Source organism: Oncorhynchus gorbuscha, linkage group LG15 (assembly GCF_021184085.1).
Source record: "Oncorhynchus gorbuscha isolate QuinsamMale2020 ecotype Even-year linkage group LG15, OgorEven_v1.0, whole genome shotgun sequence".
NCBI lineage: Eukaryota > Metazoa > Chordata > Actinopteri > Salmoniformes > Salmonidae > Oncorhynchus > Oncorhynchus gorbuscha.
This window is the reverse complement of record NC_060187.1, coordinates 49,324,533-49,336,078: the sequence shown is the minus strand read 5'-3', so window position 1 is coordinate 49,336,078 and position 11,546 is coordinate 49,324,533. Positions and strand designations below refer to the sequence as shown.

Below are 11,546 nucleotides of genomic sequence, written 5' to 3'. Positions count from 1 at the left end.
AGAAAATGGGATTGGCTCTGGCAAACATCCAAATATTATCAGAGCAAAATTTTAAAGTAGGCAGCAGTGAGAGATGCAAAATCGATGATTGAATCGTTGAAAGGTCTTGGAGATAAAGTGAGAATAGTGTTTACAGCTGTGAAATGTGACTCAAGGAAAGTGATTTTCAGAAAAAAGTCCTAAGTGCTTTTTGCTTTACACTCCATTAGACCATAGCTCCATAGAGGCCCAAGTCAAAACAACTTCCCACATATTGGTCACTGATGACCATGAGTATCACAATAAGTGTGAAATATTTGTTAAAAAAACAGATGCACACACTCACAAACACAGTTACGAAACCAATAACTAGCCTACTGATTTTGAAGTGGTAGTGAGATATAGTGTGCTCTCTAAACTACCTAACACCTCCCCCCCCCCCAAAAAAAACAACATCACAATCACCAATATCTATTTTTCTGAATGTTCCTTTTCCCCCTCCATAAAACACTGAGTTGCAAAACTATGAAACTTGGCTACAAAAACATCAACTCTGAGATAAATCCCGTCTAAAAAACAGAAACCAGTCAAAACCCCAACCATCAACTTCATTGCTCTGCATTCAGGTAATTTATTAATGTGAAAATTACAACCTGGCTTCGTAACCACTAGGCTAGTGTGAGATTCAGCTGATGTTTTCTTGGTCAACAGAAATGTTTGGTGTAGCCACACCCACAAAGGTAGTCAATTGTCAATTAATTGATTGCAGCTGGTAGTCATTAGATACTGCAGGACAATCATCTTAATTGGCAGCACCTGTCCCTTTATCAACCAGGCTTAGCACCTGTCTCGTTATCAACCAGGCTTAGCACTTGGACAAGGTTGCTACTGCCCCCTGGGAAAGTTGAGTGTGGAATTGGTAGTGAGCTGAAGTGCATCGTCTTAACTACCTAACCTATTCCACACACTCACTGTACATATTTGGCAGCCACTCTTGTCTAGAGTGACTTACAGGAGAAATTAGGGTTAAGTACCTTGCTCAAGAGCACATCAAAAGATTTTTCACCTAGTCAGCTCATATGCAAATTAGGTTTTTGGTTACTGTGTGTTAACAACATTGAAATGTTTTACCTATAAAAACCAAGTTACATCATTTTAAATGAACTTGCTTCTCACAGAGAAAGCTAAACATACTAAATATCCTAAACATGTATTCAATGTATTGACAACATTAACATGAGAGAAATGTGAACACTATGGGGATGTTGACCTTAGGATGATAAAAGGGGCAACTACAGAATGAACATGAGCCAAGTGATAACTGTGCAATAGCGTTCAACCAATGGAAGATTAAAACAACATTTTTTAAAAACTAAATCAACCCATTGCATAACTATTGCCTTTTTGAGTGGACTTTGGAAATGGTGCCCTGTGGAAGTCCTTTGTTCAAAACATGTTGAATGCATGCACTGAAACAATCAGAAAACACAAAAACAACATTACGATACTGAAAACAATCGCTGAATTTTGTATAATTATTTTGGTATCATCAAAGGTAGACTCAGCAGCTAATGGGCAGGTTTGGCTTTGGAAAAATGGGGTCAGTTGTTACAAAGTTGCCTTGATGTTGCTATACTTCTCACTGAAGCTGGCATTCTAAAATTTTCAGCTAGGTAATAATATTTCTGCCTTGTATAAATGCTATATAAACAAACAATGCAGCTAGCAGAAACTGGGACTTAGGCCTACTAAATGTACCTTTAAATGTGTGGCCAACTGTTCCAATAGAGCCATAGTATGCAAGATTCTTCTTCAGCCAAGTCTTAACACAATTGATTCAAGCTAATCAAATAAATATGATATTCAATCTAGACTGGGGACTTCATCATTAAGAGACAGTTGTCTGCTTCCTGACATAGGTGTATAAGGCTTGGGTGGAAGAAAAGCAACATACAATTGGGTTATGCCTAATATGGCAATTCATATTATTTTTCAAAATGAGTTATTGTTGTCTTAAATCTAAAATCTATGCATGCAAGAAGCCTTGACCTGGTGCACATATATGTCTCTGTCCTCAGTTTGATTGAAGGCCTCAATCTGTACTTTTGCCTTGTAACTGATTGCTTCTGGAAAGAAAAAGAAACAACACATGATCAAGATGAGCTAGCTACCAGTTTAAAGCATTGAAAGATCTAATTGTTATAAATAATGAATGTATGGGCTACATTTATGAGAATAATACATGCATTTGCTGACCTTATCAAGCTTGAAGACGATACACTAATTTTTCACTCAAAAAAAGTGTTATTAGTGCACCACAAACATCTTTCCAGGGTGTTGATGCAGCCTCTTCCAACACCACGGGTAGGAGAAGGGTATCCATCTGCAAAAGGGAACTGTTTGCCACTAGGGGCAATAAATATTATTGTTGCCAAAGGTTTGCTGCAGATTCACCACTAGTGGTAAACAACACCAACTTGCGGGACGTTTGGCGCAATAAATTCATTTTTGTAAGGGCAATGAGGGAGGCCCATTAATCTACAGGAAATACACCAGACTATACAACAGAGAACCATATTGAAAACATTATGTCACTAGTATAAGACATTTTAATGCTGGCAGTTACAGTAATGCTCAACTTCAGTAGTGTTCAGCTGCAACAGTGTTCAGCTCTGCTGTTCCAGTCCGGGAGCGAGAGAATGTGCACAATTAATCTGAACACCATCCATTAGTAGTGACTGTCAGTGGATTAAAACACTCTCTCATGATAAGAGGATGGTGATGCCTTTGAACGAGACAGGGATGGCCTGAGGTACCAGACATTTCATGAAAGAATCTTGATTAACAGGTCGGATTGATTTCTAGGTTGAAGATGAAAAAATTTCCAAGGCCATATGTATCTACTGTACTGTACTTCCTCGGTCTTACTTTGAAGATCACATTGAACTGCCATTTTGTATAGCCATCCTCCAGGGTCAAACATCATACCAATAGTCTAACATTGAGTAATGGATCGGGGCTGCAGGCAATTAGCAAATACACTTGAAACCGTCAAGCTCATTGACATCTTTAAGTTGTTTGCACGACACACTGAAAAAGTCTGGTTTTACAACATTGTGTCCAGATATGTCATCTTAAATGGGCATTACCCAAAGAGGTGTTACACCTAATATCTTCAAAGGGAGAGACTCACGCTACGATTTAAGGCTTTATTGTTTTATCCCGTAAAGAGCAACAGAAACCTTCATCATTGTGATCTGCCTGCCTGCTACTAATAGACCGTGACTACATGCAGTTGAATGTGGTCACATTATACACATCTAAATGACCTGATGCATACTTTATAGTAGTAAACATTACATCACGAAAACTAGTACAGCCAAAAATGTCTGTTAGAGCAGTAAGCTAAGATGTAAATGGAGTGTAAGATGTTACAACTAAACCGTGGACACATATTGGTCTAACATAGGGGTCTCACCACTGTCAAATCTACCTAGTACTGAGCTGAGTGAGCACAGCACCCATCTTTTATCACTTAAAGGCTTTCCTGTTCCCACAACAGAAACGTGCGTATAATGTACAGAAGGTTCTAGCGGCATACACTCCCATTTTGATTTTAATATGGAAATTATGATTTTGACACGTCACAGTAGATTACTCAAAGTGGTTCCAGTGGTTGTAGATTAATCTCCCATTTAGTGGATGATGACAGGCACAAGATCTTGGTGTACCAATCCAAAAATTGTTAAATTGTCAGCCACCCAAGTCATAGACTGTTCTCTCTGCTACTGCACGGTAAGCGATACTGGAGCGCCAAGTCTGGGACCAAAAGGCTTCTTAACAGCCTTTAGCCCCAGCCATAAGACTGCTGAACAGTTAATGAATTGGCTATCCGGACTATTGCCATTCAACCGCTTATTTAATTTGTATCTATATTATAGTTTTTTGCACTGACTCTCTTGCACAGGCTTGATGTACAATCACTGGACTCTAACCACACATACAGTGCCTAGCAAAATAATTCATCCCCCTTGGCGTTTCTCCTATTTTGTTGCATTACAACCTGCAATTTCTATTTGGATTTCATTTCATACACAAAATGGTCCAAATTGGTGAAGTGAAATTCAAAACAGAAAAGTGGTGAGTGCATATGTATTCACCCACTTTGCTATGAAGCCCCTAAATAAGATCTGGTGCAACCAATTACCTTCAGAAGTCACATAATTAGTTAAATAAAGTCCACCTGTGTGCAATCTAAGTGTCACATGATCTCAGTATATAGATTGTGTTACTCTTGTTAATCCAGCCACAGTGTCTGATTTCAAAAAGTCTTTACGGCGAAAATACACCTTGCGATTATGTTAGGTCAGCGCCTAGCCACAGAAAACCATACAGCCATTTTCCAAAGAAGGAGAGGTGTCACAAAAGACAGAAATAGTATTAAAATGAATCACTAACCATTGATGATCTTCACTGGATGGCACTCCCAGGACTCCATGTTAGACAATAAATGTGTGTTTTGTTCGATAAAGTTAATCTTTATGTCCAAAAACCTCATTTGAAATTGGTGCCTTATGTTCAGAAATGCATTGTCTCAAACAAACATCCGGTGAAAGTGCAGAGAGCCACGTCAAATTACAGAAATACTCACCATAAACATTGATCTAAGACACAAGTGTTATACATACGATTATAGATAAACTTCTCCTTAATGCAACCACTGTGTCAGATTTAAAAAAAAGTTTAACGGTGAAAGCACCCCATGCAGTTATGTTAGGTCAGCGCCTAGCCACAGAAAAGCATACAGCCATTTTCCAACCAAGGAGAGGTTTCAGAAAAGACAGAAATAGCGTTAAAATTAATCACTTACCTTTGATGATCTTCATCTGGTGGCACTCCCAGGTCTCCATTTTAGACAAATGTTTGTTTTGTTCGATAAAGTTTATATTTATGTCCAAATACCTCCTTTTTTGTTCGCGCATTTAGTCCAGTAATCCAAAATGAACAAGGCGTGGGCACTAAGTCCAGACGAAAAGTAAAAAAAGTTAAATTACAGTTCGTAGAAACATGTCAAACGATGTATATAATCAATCTTTAGGACGTTTTTGTCATAAATCTTCAATAATGTTTCAACCGGACAATTGCTTTGTCTTTAGAAATGAAAAGGAACGGAGCTCGTGCTCATGGCCGAGCGCGTGACTTAGCTCTTTCTGCCAGTCCCCTGATTCAAACAGCTCTTATTCACTCTCCCTTCATAGTAGAAGCCTGAAACAACGTTCTAAAGACTGTTGACATCTAGTGGATATGCAATCACTTGAAAAACCACAAACCTCAGATTTCCCACTTCCTGGTTGGATTTCTTCTCGGTTTTTGCCTGCCATATGAGTTCTGTTATACTCACAGACATCATTCAAACAGTTTTAGAAACTTCAGGGTGTTTTCTATCCAATACTACTAACAGTATGTATATATTAGCATCTGGGACAGAGTAGGATGCAGTTCACTATGGGCACCTTATTCATCCAAGCCACTCAAAACTGCCACCCAGTCCCAAAGAAGTTAAAGAAAAAAATAAGCAAACACATTTGGTGTTTGCCAAAAGGCATGTCCATCAAGGAAAACACAATGTCTTGAACAAACCTATCACCTCTCATCACCCCGAGAATGCCATCCCCACAGTGAAGTATGGTGGTGGCAGCATCATGCTGTGGGAATGGTTTTCATCTGCAGGGACTGGGAAACTGGTCAGAATTGATGGAATGATGGATGGTGCTAAATACAGGGAAATTCTTGAGGGAAACCTGTTTCAGTCTTTCAGAGATTCGAGACTGGGACAGAGGTTCACCATCCAGCAGGACAATGACCCTAAGCATACTGCTAAAGCAACACTCAAGTGGTTTAAGGGGAAACATTTAAATGTCTTGGAATGGCCAAGTCAAATCCCAGACCTCGATCTAATTGAGAATTTGTGGTATGACTTAAAGATTGCTATACACCAGCAGAACCCATCCGAGTTGAAGGAGCTGGAGCAGTTTTGCCTTGATGAATGGGCAAAAATCCCAGTGGCTAGGTGTGCCAAGCTTACATACTCCAAGAGACTTGCAGCTGTAATTGCTGCAAAAGGTGACTCTACAAAGTATTGACTTTTGGGGTGGAAAAGTTATGCATACTCAAGTTCAGTTTTTTGTGCTCTTTCTTGTTGGTTTCACAATAAAAAAATATTTAGCATCTTCAAAGTGGTAGGCACAAAATCTCTTTTAGGTCCAGGTTGTAAATCAACAAAATAGGAAAAATGCCAAAGGGGATGAATACTTTCGCAAGCCACTGTACTACACTGACACTCCAGTACACACACACACACACACACACACACACACACACACACACACACACACACACACACACACACACACACACACACACACACACACACACACACACACACACACACACACACACACACACACACACACACACACACACACACACACACACACACACACACACACACACACACACACACGGGGACACACAAAGTCCACAAATAGTTATTGTTATTGTGTTACTATTTTTCCTTTAGTTAATTTCGCAAATTTTTCTTACTTAATTTTTAAAAAACTGCATTGTTGGTTAAGGGCTCATACTGTAAGTAAGCATTTCACAGTACAACCTGTTGTATTTGGCGCATGTGACTAATAACATTTGATTTGATTTGTAAGTGGGCACAGTGGGTCGTTCATGCATGAGATTTGGATTCTGGATAGATACCTCATAGAAGGTCTCCTGGTACTCACCACACAGTTCTGGAGAACACAACGCCATGTGATTACGATACATGATGAACTAGTAGGAAAACCTCCCAATGACCACTCTCGTCAATCTCACTGCGTGATTAACAGTCTCTCCCAGTGGGAGCGAAACAGCTGCAGTCAGGGTTGGACTGGCAATTGGGCAAATGCCAGATGGGCTGGTCCATTTTTGGTCCAGTGGGACTGTCAAAAAAAGAAATTGCCCCCAAAATCAGACAACCACATATCACAGTCAAATATACAGGATTTTCAAACACATCTAAAAGCTAGGAATTAAAAATCGGAGAACAGTAATATTTTACAAACACATAAGTCATTTCTGATGAAAACAACAAGTGCTGTTCCACCCTCCTTATGAAATCATGGCATGTTTGAGGGAAAACAAACAAAGGGCAGTATCTCTTCAGCCAGTTCCACAGACTGCTGTTTAAAATGTACTATGTTTTAAAGACGTCAAAAACTCCCTGTAGCATTTCCTAATCGCATGCTGTCTTTCACATCTGTACAATTCAGCATTGACATGACAGTTACACTATTTGCAACAAAAGCAACAATAATAGTCACATGACCTGTTCTAAAATGCCAGTCTAATGCCAGATCCAGATCAGACATCAATATCAGGCTCTTAATAAAAACAAGGCCATCTCTCCAAAGCATTGGGTTGAGTGGCACCTGGAACTCCACCCACCTGTCCCTCAAGCAGGTCTGCCGGACGATATGAACAAACAGACAGGTTCCGCTTGGTTTCCCTCCAAATCGGCCCATTTCCCAGCTAATTGCATCAAGCTTCTGGTGCCAAAGCCCACAAGCTGGTATGCCAACCCCTCACCCCCTTCCTTGGGAGCCGGCTGGATACTTGAGGCACAAAAACAATATTTGGTAGGAGGCATAGGTTAGAGGTGAGGGGTCAAAGTTTAAGTGAGATGTGTCCAGACATGAGTGGAGGAATAATAGAGTACGCTTTGTTAGAGGATCTCATTATTAGACCATACCGCACGTATTTTTTTATTTAACCTTTATTTAACCAAGAAAAGCCCATTGAAACCCAGAGTCTATTTTTCAAGGGAGACCTGGCCAAGAAGGCAGCAACAATCAATACAATACATAATTAAAACATACAACAATACAACATGATCCAGCCTAAGAAAAGCATTTACACACCCTTGTAACAGAGTCTCCCATCAATATTTTAAATTAATTCAGTGGCACTAACATATCTAGATGAAGCATGGATTGTAAAACACACGTACCTGCACACACACACGCACACAAGCAGGCATGTGCACACACACACACACACACACACACACACACACACACACACACACACACACACACACACACACACACACACACACACACACACACACACACACACACACACACACACACACACACACACACACACACACACACACACACACACACACACACACACGTTATGTTCTTCTACCCTCATGGGGACCTAAAATGTATTTCCATTCATAATACTATTTTCTCTAACCCCATAACCATAACCCTAACCTTAACCCTAACCCTAATTTTAACCCACAAGCCTAACCCAAATCCTAAATCTAACTCCTAACCACTAACCCCTTATCCTAACCTTTGTTGTAACCCTAACCCTAAACCTAACCCATAAACTGAAAATAGCCTTTGGCCTCATGCGGATGTGGGAAATGTCCCCACGAGGGAGATGCAACCAGTCAGGGTGCTCTCAATGGTGCAGCTGTATAACTTTTTTGAGGATCTGAGAACCCATGCCAAGTCTTTTCTGTCTCCTGAGGAAGAATAGGTGTTGTCGTGCCCTCTTCATGATTGTCTTGGTGTTGTTGGACCATGTCGGTGATGTGGACACAAAGGAACTTGAAGCTCTCGACATGCTCCACGACATCCTCGTCGATGAGAATGGGGGCATGGCTCAGCCCTCCTTTTCCACGATCATCTCTTGATCACGTTGAGTAAGAGGTTGTTGTCCCTTGGCACCACACTGCCAGGTCTCTAACCTCCTCCCAATAGACTGTCTCCTCGTTGTCGGTGATCAGGCCTATATTACCATCGTTGTGACGTCGGTAAACTTAATGATGGTGTTGGAGTCGTGCTTGGCCACGCAGTCTTGGGTGAACAGGGAGTGCAGGAGGGGACTAATCACACACTCAGTCTTAAGACCTTAAGATTTCGGAGTTAATCCCCAAACTTAACCCTAACCTTAAAAATTCTGAGTTAATGCTCAAACTGAACCTTAAACACTTCTAAATTTGACTTTTGCAACATCATCAAAAATTTGACGTTAGAGAAACTTGTATGACGTGACACTGTGAGAACTAGTTTTAACCAACAGAACCAGCTCGCTGGGCGCCGATGTCATGGATGTCGATTATGGCAGCCCCAGCCACACCGTTCTAATTCAGAGGGGTTGGGTTACATGCAGAAGACACATTTCAGTTGAATGTATTCAGTTGTGCAACTGACTAGGTATCCCCGTTCCCTCCCTTCCCATTGAGAAGCTTTGACGCCACCGGTCAGCCATATTTCCACTCCCCAGAAAGAGAAGTTCTCCATAGGAAATAATGGAATTCTACATTATTTCAATTAAATGTTTCAAGGACAAATATTGAAGTATTTTTGGGTTGTAGTTGGGACAGTAATATTAGTTATCTCCAAATATATGTACTTTAAGGAAATTATACTTTAAGAGAAATGTTTTTATGAATTTTGTTCCAAAATATTTTTTAAAATGGTGGGGAAGTGGTAAGATGGAGGCACAGTGGCTTCAACACAGCGTCCACTATCAGGCATCTAGTGTATATATAAACTATTGGACTAATTACTCTTGGTCTCCTTGAGACAGCAATGTGCAGCATTCCTCTCTTGAAAAATGCATGAAAGAGGAGTTACCGAAATGTCTGCACAGGCTCACCACATTTCAACCCATCTATGGGAGACATGTTCAAATAGAACCGAAGAGGGCAATTATTCAAGGTGAGAGGCATGAGTCATCATCTGTCACACCGTGACGAGTGTGCATTTCAATTTGGAGCCCACTAGAAACACATGGCTTACCAATATCGTTTTCAGACAAAGACAACCCATATGTCTGAGACCCTTCAAAGACACCACTGAAACTTTATTTTTCTAATGGGCGTACAGCTACAAATCCTTTTAATCTCTCTGCAGTACTAACAATAGAAAGGCAATAAACTATAAACAAATCTCTTTAATGTAGGAAATAATGTATCAAGTTCGGTATTGAGATGGATCCAGAAGTACAGTTAAAGCGATAAGCATGTCCCCAGGGGTTGTGGGAACGCATCGACAGAAGAGGTTGTTAGCCCCTTAGTATCGTGGAGAAAATACTTGACGAGTTTCATTCCAAAATGCTATATATCCATTTTCAGAAATGTTGGTAAATTAGTTCAATTGTTTAAAGAAATGATGAAAGTGTTTTATGGTGTGTTTTTTCACTATCTAATCAAGCATGGGGTTGTTCAATGAGAAACAGTTTCATGTCAGAGAGACAACTATAATCATGATTTTTTTGTAAAATGCTATATATGATTAATAAAGAAATCTACAAATGATATATTTGTGACACAAATATTTAATCATAATTTTAAAAATCAATGCAGTAATATGATCTTTGACATCTTAGTTATTTAGCAGATGCTCTTATCCAGAAAGGAAAGGGAAGAGGAGCGACTTACAGTAAGTACATTAATCTTAAGATAGCAAGCTAGGTGAGGTATCCACATATCACAGTCAAATATACAGGATACAAACATTACAGCGAAACAATTTCATACACATCTAAAATCAAGTAATAAAAAAATGTGAAAACAGTAGTATTTTACACACACGTAAAGCAATCCCATAAGCAATATTTTCTGATGAAAAAAAAGCCGGGCCAAAGAAAACAAACAAACAAAAACAGTAAGACCGGACGCATTGGTAGAATCTGCATATATGTTTTATGAGCGGCGGGAGGATTGCGTGAGCAGTTGAAGCTTCTCAACTAGGCTATTCTTGTATCTGGTGGATGGAGTCTTTAATGCATAATGCAGCTGTTCCTGCTGCTCGATTTGAGTTCCTGCACTAGTATTAAAGTATACCCTTCGATAGGACTACTTCTATATACTTTCACTTAATGATGTTTCTGCTTTAGGAATGAGATTCACTTTCTGCCCCAGAATTATCCTGGTTGAGATTGAATTGTGTTCAAATGGTATTGCTCATATGTATGTGGTGGACGGTGATGACATGTCATACTATCCAGGTCTGTTCACAGACAATTTGAGCTTCTACTTTTAAAAATGCACCTTTCCAGAAACAAGTCTCTCACCGTTACCACTTGTTATAGACCCCCTGCAGCCCCCGGCTGTGCCCTGGACACCATCTGTGAATTGATTGCCCCCCCATCTATCTCCAGAGTTCGTACTGTTAGGTGACCTAAACTGGGACTTGCTTAACACCCTGGCCATCCTACAATCTAATATAGATGCCCTCAATCTCACACAAATGATCAAGGAACCTACCAGGTACATCCCAAAATCCGTAACCACGGGCACCCTCTTAGATATCATCCTGACCAACTTGCCCTCTAAATACACCTCTGTTGTCTTCAACCAGGATCTCAGCGATCACTGCCTCATTGCCTGCGTGCGTAATGGGTCCGCGGTCAAACGACCACCCCTCATCACTGTCAAACGCTCCCTAAAACACTTCAGCGAGCAGGCCTTTCTAACCAACCTTGCCCGGGTA

At 40.3% G+C, this 11,546-nt stretch overlaps 1 long non-coding RNA gene across 1 annotated transcript; it reads right to left on the bottom strand.

Annotated features, from left to right (window-relative positions):
* Positions 1-1,541: 1,541 nt before the first annotated feature.
* LOC123996432 lies at positions 1,542-6,913 on the bottom strand. The gene is made up of 3 exons (XR_006831995.1): positions 6,774-6,913; positions 2,236-2,385; positions 1,542-2,105 (listed from the first exon to the last, which is right to left on the bottom strand). It is a non-coding gene; the product is annotated as an uncharacterized LOC123996432 (long non-coding RNA).
* Between the last annotated feature and the right edge of the window lie 4,633 nt (positions 6,914-11,546).